General features: G+C 40.1%; 1 protein-coding gene and 1 long non-coding RNA gene across 2 annotated transcripts in view; one reads left to right on the forward strand and one right to left on the reverse strand.

Annotated features, from left to right (window-relative positions):
* Positions 1 to 13883, reverse strand: part of FSHR (follicle stimulating hormone receptor) — a 189235-nt gene that overhangs the window by 106177 nt on the left and 69175 nt on the right. The window lies entirely within an intron of this gene.
* The window catches only part of LOC139038733 (uncharacterized), a 300176-nt gene continuing 289030 nt past the window's right edge, over positions 2738 to 13883 (forward strand). Inside the window, exon 1 of the long non-coding RNA XR_011491860.1 lies at positions 2738 to 3361. This is a non-coding gene — a long non-coding RNA (uncharacterized lncRNA). The remainder of the gene's footprint in view (positions 3362 to 13883) is intronic.

Consider the following 13883-nt stretch of genomic DNA (forward strand, 5'->3'; position numbering starts at 1 on the left):
CTTTGTCTCATATGCATTTTATCGACCCTGTTCACCACACTTGAATAGGGGATGTGGGCCATTTCTCTTGAATCCTCCACCATACAGCTCCTTACCCAGGACTAGTATTTTTTAGATCTATTGTTCCTCCGGGACCATGAACCAGCAGTGCTGGCGTCACCTGGGAGCTGGTTAGCACTGCAGAATCTCAGGTCCCACCCAGGTCTCCTTAGTCACACTCTCTGTATTAGTTATTTCCCCAAGTGATTTCTATGCACATTGAGTTTTGAGATGCCCTGATGTAGGAGACACTTAGTAGAAACTCATAAGATGCTCATGCATGTAACTAAAAGAAAGAAATCCTCCCTTGCAGAGATGAAATTCTATATGTTGACTAAGAAGTTGTAGTTGAATCTATGTGTTACTAGAATGTTAATTCCAAGGAGAGGCAAAAGGGAAGTAGGCAAAACAGGAAGAAGAAAAGCCAATAAATATAGCTGACTTAGGAAATTTTGATTAATAACTGATGTTTTGATGAAATAGTGTGGGCCAGTTTTTACTAATGGACACAACCTATTGCAGCATTTCCTCTTTGGCATGGAAAAGGCTGGCTTCATACTTGTATTGTCATTTCTCAGATCAGACATCCATCTACTCCTAGAATATCTGTTTTTTTTTCCCCCACTGCCAAGTGCTCAAGACTGAGTCAAAGCTGTGAGAAGTGCTGAGTACCTGAATATGAAGTTTTTATACTTGGCAGAAATATAAGGGTTATTTGTTTCTTCTGACTTGGACAGTCTATTACTATCCTATACTGATATGACTGTAAAAATCTCGAGATGTAATTTCTCTTTAGTAAATGAGAGACAGCATGGCAGAAAGCTTAGCATTATATGGAAAAATGCATTGCACGTGGCATCTGAGAAACCCACCTCCATCACTTCGTAGATGTTGATCTCTGACCGGTCACCAAACTTCTCTGACTTCTGTTTTCTCACCCATGCAATAGGCTCAAATTCTTGCCCCAGCTGACTCTGAAGGGTGTGTGTGTGTGATTAAATGAGCTAATAGGTATGAGGTAGGAAGCATGTGACTCCTACAGGAAGATTAGCACCCTCCTATATCATTTATTGTCTGGACTACTTTCTTTGCATTCATAGATTTTATAGAATAATAGATTACTGTGTGGGCATTGGAGTCAGAAAGACTGACCCCAGGTTTCCAATCCTGACCTTATCACTTCTTTAGAGTGTGACATTGAGCAAGTCACATAACCCCATTTGACTTCAGTCTCTTCACTATAAAACTTGGACGATGAGGTTATGATAATGAAGTACGATAATGCATGTAAAGCGGCTTATCTCAGTTTCTGCCAAAATAATCACTCACCAAATGACAGCCAATGGTTGCTATTCCCCTTGAGAACTCCTTGAGAACAGAGACTTAGTATCTTCATCTTATTGCTCAGAACACCTAGAAGTGGTGGGCACGTAAGCCTCATCAAATCATTCCTCATCTAGTTAATATATTTTGTGACTTAAGAAGAATTGGTGGAATTCTTGACTGATGGAAGGATAATGCTTCTCTGAGTTTACCTGGTCTCTCTCTGAGTTGCTCACAAATAGAAAGAGCAAACACAGCAGCACATACAGCAGTCAGAGGAGGTGGCCCTTGCTTGAGGAAGTATATTAGCTCTACAAGCCTCATCCTCACAGGTGCTCAGGGAGTGATGGAAATCATAATCATTTACTCTGTCAACCCTGATCAATCACTTGATGGATTAGCTGGTGTCACCCATCTGGCTGCACTTGTCTTGAGGACTTGACTGAAATCTATAAATCTCTTCTTCTTAAAAAACTCCAACCAGTAATTTTTGATTTGGCCTCATTTCCTTGAAGTTAATTTAGAATTTACCCTTTTTTGCAAGATTTTTTTTTGGGGGGGTGGGCATTATGGATCTTGGTGCTGCAGTAAGCAATCATCCTTTCTCCCCCAAAGTGATTGTCTGCTTTGTTAAATGAAAAATCACATCTTAAGTATCTTACCTGGCTGGAGTGAGAAGTTATATGAAGAAAAGCAGGGAAGGATATATAAAGGAAATTATAAGGGGATATGGGGCTTCCCTGGTGGTTCAGTGGTAGAGAATCCACCTGAGATGCAGGAGGCACAGGAGCTGCAGGTTCAATTCCTGGGTCAAGAAGATCCCCTGAAGGCGGGAAAGGCAACCCACTCCAGTGTTCTTGTCTGGAGAGTCCCGCAGACAGAGGAGCCCGGAAGGCTGCAATCCACAGGGCCACAAAGAGTCGGACATGACTGAAGTGACTGAGCACATAGGGGGGTACATTGTAAACAAATACATGAAGACTGAAACCCCAGTTTTTAACATTCAGTAAAGGAAAAGCAAAGCCAAACAAACACCAGTCTGAGTTCTCCACGTGGTCAGTCAGACAGTGAGGGGGCCCATCCTTAGGAGATAGACCCTTGAAGGCATTGATATCCCTGATTACAGGAAACATTGCTCAAGTTTCTGTCCAGGTACACATGGACTTTGCAGTCCAAACAAGTAATTCTAGATATGATTTTTCATGTATTAAAGCAAATCTCCTCAAGCACACGTGCCACATTGACTAAACTCCCACCATTAGCAATTCAGTCCTTCGGAGCTGGCATTACCTACTTCGTGTCTTTTTGACTCTTTGAAAAGGCACGTTGTCTTGGAGGATCTAATTCAGCAACTCCTTAGAATATCAATGTCATTACATTATTCAGATGTTATCATCAGTGGGAAAGAATAACAAAGAAAAAGATTTAAAAGGAAATGTTGAGAGCCTGATTTGGGGAAGAGGTTCTGAAAGGCTGGGAATGGATCCAAGAGGCAGAGATGACAAGTTCACGAACTTAGCCTGCCATTAGGTTTCCTGTGTGCCCAGTCCTGGGCTGCATGCTTTGGAGAGGAATATGAGAAAAAAGAAATGCAAAATCTGTAATCCGTATGTAGTTGGACTGAGATGCTGCGGATGGGAAGCAGGGCACATGTGCTTTCTTAATAATCCATACCTTGCATTTGTATGCGCTTGTATCTTTTCAAAGCATGCTCATATCCAAGTGCAAAGTACATGTTTATAAAACACTTGGCATCAACAACTCTATCTCTATGCCCAGCCTCTCTCAGAATCTCAGACCCACTGGGGTGATTAACTTCCACTTTATTCATTTAGGCTCCTGTGGCATTTATCCTTCACTCTCCCACTTTTCCTCTGCCTGTTTAACCCCTGGAATGGTCTGAACTATAAAAACCCATGTCTGATCATTCCATTTCTGTGTAGGCTGGCCAGAGTGGATCTGAGTAACACAGAGGAAGTTTATGAAGTATAAGATTCAGGTAAGTTTTTGTTGTTGCTGTTGGGGGGTGGGCAGGCAAGTAGGTCCATATCCTATTTGAGTGTTTTACTGTTTAAAGCATTTTATTAAGTCATAAACAGCCCAGATGGATGTGGTTTTGATGGGCATGGGCTAAACGAGGAAATAAAAATAAATAGTTTGTGCATCGATTGGAGCTTGTATTTAGATTGCATCTTTTTTATTTTAATACCACTCTATTAAAAAAAGAAAACCTAGCAAGAGTCTGTAGGGCAGAGCCACTCAGGCTATTTTTAACTCGAGTATTATGCTGCCTTAATTGTATCTTCTCTGAGTAGACACAAACATTGAGTTGCTGGCAGAGAGAACAAAAAGGCCAGTTCATTTTCTGGTGTATCTGTGAGCCCTAACAAACATAGCATGTTCAAAGGTCTTTCCCACAGCTTGCCTTGTCAAGAAAGGTCAGAAGGGCAAGCAGGGCTGAAACATAAGTCTTAAAAGATAGAGAAGATGACGTTGCCTGGCTGTTGATTAGAAAATGGAAGAAGATTGGTATGTGATGGCAAGCCAAAAAAGCCTGGCTTGAGTAACCTCTGTCAAGTCTTGCCACCTGTAAGTTTTAGCTGCTGAATTAAAGGCACTGAACAGAGGTCAGTAGCACCATGGATGCCTTAGAGCATCCAGTAGCCAAGAGGCTGGGGGATGCTAGAGATTGAACATGTGAATGAGGGTGTATCTGTGCTTTCCCAAGATAGGGAGAATCTCCAGCATGCTTCCTTAGTACCAAAGCTTGCTACTTCACAGTGGGTATTGTGGATTGGTTGTGTCTCTCTCCCCACCACCCTAAATTCATATATTTAGGCCCTAGTCCCCTAAACATATGGGTGGGTGGAATCTGGAGATGAGGACTTTGGGAAATGATTGGATAAGGTCATAGGGGTGGACCTCTCATGATGGGATTGGTATCCACAGCAGAGGATAAAGAGACCAGAGCGCTCTCTTAACCATGTGGTGATACAGAGCAAAAACAGGGGTAGGTTCACACCAGAACCTGACCAGTCTGGCACCTAATCTTGGACTCACAGAACTGGGAGATTTAAATATTTGTTGTTTAAGTCACCCAGTGCAGTATTGTATTCAATATTTCAGCAGCCTGAACCAGTTAAGACAACAGGGCTCTCATCTATGAATGTGTTCTTTCAGTATTCCCTTCTTTGGAATCCCTTCCAGCAAAGGAAACCCTATACTACCTTCATGGATAAGGCAAAAAGGACTGAGATGTGGACGGTTATAATGAATATAAAAGACATCCATAAAATGACTAGATCTCAGGAACTCTTGTTTCCTTTATCAAACTCCTCCCCACCCTGAACACGCAGAAAGAAATCAAAGTGAAAACAACTAGCAAAAAGATGAAACACAGCCAAACTTATAAATACAAAGGTAATAAATTATTCTCTTTCTGATCTGGGCAGCTATTAGATACTGTAGAGTCTATTTTGAGGCCCCACCTAGAAACAGTTGACAATGAGACTTAATGGAAACAGTAAAACCACACCAACCCTGAAAGTGACAAGAAAACAGCTTCTTGGTTCTTGGTTCTTGAAAATACTTATTTTCAGAATATTTGTGGAGAACAGGAAAATGAGATAAGGACTCTCACGTTTTAGACACTAACTCATGTTTGTTTGACCCAGGTCAATAATGACAACTTAATTGGCCCAGCTCTTAGATTTCCCAACTGCTGACTAAGTTAATTTGTGACTTAACAGGCAGCTGGGTTTGCAGAACGGTGAACTAAAGCCAGTCTCAGCAGGATCTCTCCCCAGAAATGAGTTGGCATGTGGAAACTTGAAGGTGAAGAAAATACTCCAAGAAGAGGTTTCTGCTCCTCTATAACTGTCCCAGTAGAAAGTGACTCTAGGTTCTGGTTTATGGCAATTTCAAGTGCTTAGGCACTCTTGTTTCTTGCAGTAGAAATCCTCTCTTCTACTTTTAAATGACATCACAGGAAGCTTTTACACCCTTATCCCTCCCTTTGTCACTTGTTAGTTTAGTAAGGTAGAATGATTCTGGGCAAAAGTAGACACCAACAAAAAGCAAACCTTGTGTAGCAGAAAGGGCCAGATTACCTTGGGTTCAAATTCTAGCTTCACCACAAAGAACTCTGAGGCTGGTTGATTGCTTACCTTTTCTGAATGTCGGTTTCCCTATTTATAAAGTGCAGATTCACTGAGATGTGGTATTTGAAACATCTGGCCTCAAATAGGTGCTGAGAAATTGTTGGTTTTAGAAAATCAACTTTATTGAAGTGTAACTTAAATAATTCTATGTGCTCATTTCAACTGTTTGAGGAGATTTTGCAAATTCGTGTATTTTGTAACAGCCACCTTAGTCAAGATATAGAACATGTTCACCAGCCTAAAAGTTTCTTTGGTGCCCCTTCCCAGACAATCCCCACCATCACCCTTGACCCCAGCAAGTACTGATGTGCTTGCTTCCTGTCACCATAGATTGGATATATTATTTCTTCAAGTTTTATATAAATAAAATTATTTGTAGTATGGTATATTCTCTCATGTTTGGCTTCTTTGCCTTAGTATAATGCCTGAGACTCAGCCATGTCATTGCATTAGTAGTTTATTCCTTTTTATTTATTATTTATTCATACTCTGTTGTGTGAATATAACACAATTTGTTTATCCAGTAACCTGGTGATGAGTATTTGAATTGTTTTTAGTTTTTGGCTATTATGAAGAAATTTGTTTTGAATATTCTTGACCAAGGCTTTGTGTGGACATATGTTTTCACTTCTTTTGGATAAATAGTTTATAAGAAGCTGTCAAACTGTTTCCCAAAGGGGTTGACTATTTTGCAGTCTTACCAGATACACTGGATCATTCCATTCATTCCACGGCTTCACCTGTGCCTGCTCTATCAGTCTTTAATTCTAGCCGTTCTAGTGAGTTTGCAATGGTATTTAAGGTTTCACATTGCATATGTGTAATGACCACTGATGTTGATCATCATTTCATGTGCTTATTGTTCATTTCTATATCTTCTTTTGCTAAGTAGTTGTTCAGATCTTTGGCCCATTTTAAATTAGATTGTTCATCTACTTGTTTTTCCCTTTTAAGAGTTCTTTATATCTTCTTTTTACAAGTCCCTTTTCAGAGCGTGTTTTGGAAATATTTTAATCCCTGCCTATGGCTATAGTTTTTTATTTTCCTGATAGCTGTACTTTTGAAGAGCAGAGATTTTATTTTGATGAAGTCAAAAGTTTTGAAGTTTTAGCTTTTACATTTAAGTCTATGATCTGTTTAGAGATAAATTTTGTGTATAACATGAGGTAAGGGTTGAGATGTATTTTTTTTTCCCCCATATGAATACCAAGTTGCTTCACCACCATTTGTGGGAAAAAAATTATTCTTTCCTTATTGTAATCAACTCAAGATATAGAGGATGAGGGATCATTTCCCAACTCATTCTATAGCATCACTAAAACAAAGTCAAAAAAAGCAGTTACAAGAAAAGAAATATACAGACTAACATCTCTACAAATATAGACACAAAAACTCTTAACAAAATATTAGTAAATCAAAACCTGTGAACAAAAATGGATTTTGGCAAATCTAAGTCTGATAGTTTTACTTAGCTGCTCAAAATAACCCATGTAATTTCCATCACACTCACTGTGACACTCAAACTTGTCCTCACGACCTACAAGGTTCTCCATGACCTTATCCCAGCTTCTTCTCTGACCTTATCTCCTGCCATCTCCCCTATGTTGATTCTCCTTCAGCCATACTACATAGACACACTATACATTTGTGACGAATAATCTTTCTACAAATTGGATTCAGACTTAATATTATCATCCATCTCAGTGTGTTTCAAGTGTGGATGTATATTAAAATCATCAAAGGACTTTTAAAAAATGATCAGTGCTTCTATTTAAAAAAATAGAATGAAGAGTCCCTGTAGGCGACAGTTACGTTTGTAGATTACTTTAAAAGTTCCCCAGGAGTTTGTAAAGTCCAATACAACCTGAACTTCATGATCACTTCTTTTTTTTTTTCCCCCTGGAATTCAGATTCCCTCTTCCTATTCAGAGGTCCAGCCACTCCAACACTGGCCGCCAGTTTCTTACCAGGAGCCTGTAGAATCATCAGTCTTTCCTTCTTGCTTTATTTCAGTAAGTGGGACTCAAAGCTTCTTTGCTCATTAACTCTCAGAATCACAGAAGGTCAGAGTAAGAAGAGGCCTAAGTTATCTAACAAGGGGGTGCTTAGGCAAAGCAGACTGGAACCCAAATTTTCTAGCCCCAGTGCCATTAGTATTTTAGTTATCTGACTTTTCCCCTTTCTCTTTATCTGTGCTGAGTAGTCTGAGGAATATAGAATTGGGAGGATCTTCAGCTTTTTTAGTGTGCCTGCAACAGTTTTCAGTCAATAAATCTCTCCCTCTAAAAGTCCCCCTGTTAACTTTTCTTCCCCCGCTGATCTGGGAGTGGAGGCTGGAGTGTCAGACTAGTATGCTCATTTTTATATGCAAATAAATCACTTGATTATATTTTTTGTCCTTATGTTATGATGAATATTTCAAACGAATTTTATATGGTTCATATTTATGGTTTGGGAGCTATTTCGCATTTTGGCTCATTGCCGTCTCATCTGCATATACCATATCTCAGCTGATGTTGATTGGTCTCATTTACATATTCATCATGCTCCTATTTTCAAAGATATTTTGTTATACACTGGCTTTTCTTCCCCCTCCAGTGTTATAATACCACATAGATGTGTTTTTAAATTGCACTCATTTCCATACACAAATTTTCTGGTTACCATAAATCACGACATTGTCATCTCCTCCCCCCACCCTCATTTAGTGTAATCTTCACACTTTATACCAATCTGACATATGGTTCCAAAGTAATTAAAAACAATGTAAACAGTTTACAGTGCACTTTGCAAAGCCACTTCACACTGCAGAGAGTTTAGTGATTTCCTTTTCCCCTAGCCAGTCCCAAAGCAGTGAAGAGTCAGGAGGTTTGAGATAGTGATGCTGAGGAAAAAAGCTAAGGTGTGACAGTGATCAGTTCACTTCTAATGGAGAAGCTCCTGCTCCATTTCTGCCAAAAGACTCAGTTCCCTCTTGACTTCTTATAGAAGAAGCAGAAGGGGTGGGTCAAACTGGACTAATGAATGAATAGATTAGCACAAATTGGGGCAGAGTTATTGGATTCTTTCAGTTATTCCAGGAGGTAGAAGGGGGACAGATCAAACAGCAAATCCCCAACCACCAAGGCTACAGAGCCTTCTCTCTTTACGATGAAAAGAGGAATAATTTTCTCTTTTGACATTCATGGTTTGCTCAACTACCAGGATCTAGTCTTCAGTTTTTTTTTTTTTTCCGACAATAGACTCAGGTTTTTTTGTGAATTTCCCCCCTCACTTTCAAATCCCCATGGCTGGGCTAGATATTTTCAGCTCTAGGAATGGAGCCCCTTACTCAAGTCACAGCCAATTTGAACATCACATTCTCTTAGCTGCTGTGGTTGGTCCAGGGATGGTTGTGTGATTTAAGCAAGTCAGACTTAAATCTTAAGACTTTTGTGGGATTGAGCAGGAAAAAGGGCAGTGCTTCCACCCTGAACAGAACCTGAGACAGTGTCTGAAGGCAGGACTGCTACTGTTTTTTTCCACCAAGGGTGGGGCTTGGCTAGAATGACCATAGTGAAGGAAGACCAGAGAGAGGGGAAGAGCTGAGTCCTAAGGACACGAAACCTGAACAGAGCTGTTTCTAAACACACTCCCTCTTGCCAAATGTCAAGTTAAATGAGCCATTAAACTCCCTTCTTTTCCTTACGCCAGTTTGAGGTTTATTTTCTTGACCTCACATAACAGAAAAAGCCCAAACAAACAAGTGCAAGGTTTGTATCACTTATTTTGCATATATTATTTTGTGCCTTTCTGTCCTGGGTCATATTTTAAACTATCGCTATACAAATGCCTAGATCATAGCAGAGTCTCAGCCAGTGTTTACATGTCTATTAACTCCTATGTTTTTTATTATTATCATTCCTATGATAAATATTCCTATTATTTGTTCTATCATTCCTGTCATTCCATTAGTATTTTTTTTTTGTATCTAGGTAGTTTCTCTCTCCAACTAATTATATTTGTTTGTCATTTTTATTCATGCATTTATCAGAGATTTATTGTAGGTATCTGACTGTATGAGACACTATGGATCCAGTACTGGGTAAAAGTAGTCATGTCCTTGTGCTCATGGAGCTTAGGGGAGTCAGAGATTAATTAAACTATGGCATAAAGAAGTGCAAGAGTGCTAAAGTGACAGTCACCACATAAAGACTAGTGGTGATAGGAGGGCGTTTTACATTAGTAGGGAGGGTTTGTCCTGGTTGAAGAGGTCAGGGAAGGCCTTCCTAGGCAAGTGACACTGGTGTGGGAATCTGAAGTGGAAGGAGGAACTGACTAGATTAAGAGGACAGGGTAGAAAGAAGGTCTTGTCAGAAGGAAGAATGCGTGCCAGACAAGGCCCAGGGTGGGCAGTGTAGCATGGAACACCGAACTGAACTGAAAAAGGGGTCAGCAGAGCAAAGAAGAAAATGTGAGAGGTCTAGTCTAGTTGCTTTTCTCTCTCTCTCTTTAAGTTCATTTATTTTTAATTGGAGGATAATCACTTTACATTATTGTGTTGGTTTCTGCCATATAGCAACATGAATCAGCCATAGTGATACATATGTCCCCCCCTTGAACCTCCCTCCCCCCCCCCAGATTGTCACAGAACACTGAATTTGAGCTCCCTGTGTCATATGGCGAATTTCCACTGGCTAGCTAATTTTGCATATGGTAATGTGGTAATGTGCATAATATGGTAATTTTGCATATGGTAATATACAAATATGTTTCCATGCTACTCTCTCAATTCGTCCCTCCCTCTCCTTCCCCCACTGTGTCCACAAGTCTCTTTTCTATGTCTGTGTCTCCATTGCTGCCCTGCAGATAGGTTCCTCAGTACCATCTTTCTAGCCTCCATATATATGCATTAGTATATGATCCTTATTTTTCTCTTTCTGAGTTATTTCACTCTATAGAATAGGCTCTTGGTTCATCCACCTCATTAGAACTGAGTCAAATGCGTTCCTTTTTAGGGATGAGTAATATTCCTTTGGGTATGTGTATCACAACTTCTTTATCCATTCATCTGTCGATGGACATCTAGGTTGCTTTCATGTTAATTTTTTTTATGTTCAGAACAGCAGTAAGGTATGTAGTGTGTGTGTGTATATACAGGTATACACACGATTAGGTGTAGATTTAGAAAATATCACTCTGGTTGTCATGTAGAAGATAGATGGGGCAGCACAAGAAGAAGCCTGTGCAGTTTTCTGGGGAAAGACAATGGTAGCTGGAGAAGGAGATGGGTAGACAGATCAGAAGTATAATCAGGAGATTAAAAACAGCAGGACTTGGTGTTGTACTTAAAACGTTACACTCTGGCTTTGCTCTTAGACAGCAATTCAGGGGTGTGGAAGAAACCTGTAAATTCTGAATACAATCTGAGAAATATGTTGTTGCTACTACAAGCACAAGATTATGGTTTGGAAGCACTGAGAGAGCTCTGGAAAGGCTCTACTCTAAAGTGGGGGAGGGGGGTAAACATTTGATCCAGCTCCTGGAGGACAAGCAGGATTTTACTAAGTGAAATTTTAGGTAGAAGGACAGCATCTATACAAGAACAGTGAAAATATATTTGTTCACTTGTTCATTTATACATTCACCTGTACCTATTTTTTGGTCTCTCTATGTGCCAGGCATGATCCAATGAACCAGCCATCACATTCTAAATAAGCAATATGATATCTGGGAATGGCAGTGCTTGGGAAATGGAAAATCTTCCTGCCTGAAAGTGTGGGCTACACAAAACGTCCTGCCTGAAAGTGTATGGTGGGAGATATGAGCTTTGATTTCTGTGTCAGAGGCTTATGGTTCTTAGAAGTTCTTCTGCAAGGGACTTTGAGCAAGACAGGTCTGGAAGCAGAGTGGTGGGAGGTTGGGCCTTATGCAGTAGGTTGTGCAAGTGACTTTGAACCTCATAGCTGCAGGAGTAAGATGGGAGAATAGGGCTCCAGAGGTATTTGTGAGGGGTGGTCAGTAGGACTGGAAGAGCACCTGCACAGCAGGGAGAGAGAAGGCATGTGAGTCACCGGATTTTCTTGCTTGGGAATCTGGGCAGATGATGATGTTATCCACTGGGCAATATGAGAAGATCAGAAATTTAAGGATAGAGATAAGGAGTTTGTCTGGATATGAGGCACTTGCGGTTCACTTACGGGTAGGTCTTGAGGAATCTCTCCATTTCAGAGCAAGAATTATGGCCTCAGAGGAGAGGTGAGTTTAGGCAGATGCGGATTTAGGAGCCCTGGTAGTAAGACATTATTTGATAAATAATGCTTTGAAGGTGTGAGTATAAAGAAGGAAACTGGCCAAAAAATGGGGCCTCGGAATACCTGAACTTTTAAAGAAAGGAGACAGAACTGGTGATGGAGTAGTCTGGGGTGTTCAACAGGCAGGCAGAAGGGTGAGGTGTCACTGAAGCAAAAGGAGAAAGAGTAATGAGAAACATGGTGTGAATGGTCAGTGTAATCAGAAGCTACCTGTAGGTTAAGTGCTAAGAGGTCAAAGTAGTTATCAGTTCAGGAAGTTTGGGTGTTATTGGGACCTTTGATAGAATAATTTAACAGTGTGAGAGAATTTGTGGTCAAATAGCAATTGGACAGGAACGAGGAGAGACTGAACAGAAAGGCTGAACAGGATGCAGGCTGCTTTTTCAGAGGAGTGGTAGTGATGAGGAAGACATAGGAAGGGGGAAGAGAAAGAAGGCAGGATTTATCCAGAAAGCTTTTCCCTCTTCTTTTTAATAAGCATACGTGAAACTAGGCCACATGTGCAGAATGAATGAAAGGGATTTGTGATTTGTGGAGAGGGAGATATTGAAAAGGTTCAGGAAACTGGTTAAAAACTGGAAGAATAAAATAAATGAAGAAGAGATATCTGGAAAGATCTGATCTGAACTCATCAGGGGCCAAGAAGAGGAGGTGAGACAAAGGAACAAAGGATGAAGGGTACACATCGTCTGTTCAAAGTTCGGTTCAGTGCTGGCTCCTCTACTCAGGAATGCTTTCTTAGGACATGAAAAGTACTGCAAAAATAAGATTTTTTTTTTTTTTATGGCATCTGTGTCAGTACAGGCTGATTCATAAAAGCATGTGGTAGAAATGGACATCCTGTGACTCAGGAAGCTGAGTTTCAAAAGCAGCTGCTCTGTCTCTGGGATTATTGCTGTCAACTCGGATCAACCCTCTGTCACCACAGGAAGTTCTCCTGGGAGGCTGAGCACCCAATGAGGGTGAAAATGTCAGTCACATTTTCTGGATTTAATTATATTAAGGTGAATTATTTGTACCTGGTACTGATGACTTTAGAATGATTTCTATGCAATTTTACAGACTGGTTAAAGGGGCAAGACCTACCCAATCATCATCACATCTCTGTTAATTTCAGGCAGGGTAATGACTGATCCATCCAGGAATACACGTTGAGCCGAAAGCTCTCCTACACTCTTTCTTTCCTGTTTTCCTTGGTGAGCTCTGCTCAGATGAGTGCCCCATCTTGCAATTCCTGTGCATACTGAATGTCTTCAAGAAGGTAAACCCTGAAGACCACAGGTCTTAAACTGGGCTCCCATCCAACAGGGAGCCGCTTGCATGGAGATCACATAAGCCATCCCCCACTATACAAATGCCTCCCTTGATATACAGATGAGGAAACCACAGATTTCAGAGACAGACTGATTTAATCAAGTGACACAGTAAAGTTTATATTAAAACTAACTAACATAGGATTCTGACCAATCTCTTCTAACCAAGTGACTTAACCACTGAAATATGTTGCTACTTTCTCTGCTTTGTGTTTCTTTCATTAATGAATTTATTTCTCACTTCCTTGGACCTGGGCAAGTATTCTTTCTAAAAGGCAGGTGAAAGAATCAAGATAAAAATTTACTGGCTTAAAGAAGGAAAAACATATATACTTGAGGAAGGGGTGTTGCTTATTCTTATAATGAAAAAAAAAAGTTCCCTTCTGTGTAATCCATCTATCTATTGGTGTACTTACTGGCACTTAAGTTCTGGATTCTGGCTGCAACTATGGTGAAAAATACTTTTTCCATTTCTTAAAGCCTGGGGGATGGGATCAAATACCTTCAAAAGCAGAGTGGGTTACCATAAGCATGGAAGAATTTGTTGGTTTTTTTTTATTATTACTTTGTACCCCACTTTGAGAAAAGCTTATTTGGGGAAACCCATACATTAAGCTAGCCCAATAAAACTCAAATGTTGAAGATCTTAAAAAAAAAAAGCAAATATTTGCATTAACAAAGTCTATTCTTTTCAAAGGAAATCGTCTTCAGTGCTCTAAACTTTCCCAATACTTCTGAATGATTATCTGTCATTT

Source organism: Odocoileus virginianus, chromosome 2, assembly GCF_023699985.2.
Source record: "Odocoileus virginianus isolate 20LAN1187 ecotype Illinois chromosome 2, Ovbor_1.2, whole genome shotgun sequence".
NCBI lineage: Eukaryota > Metazoa > Chordata > Mammalia > Artiodactyla > Cervidae > Odocoileus > Odocoileus virginianus.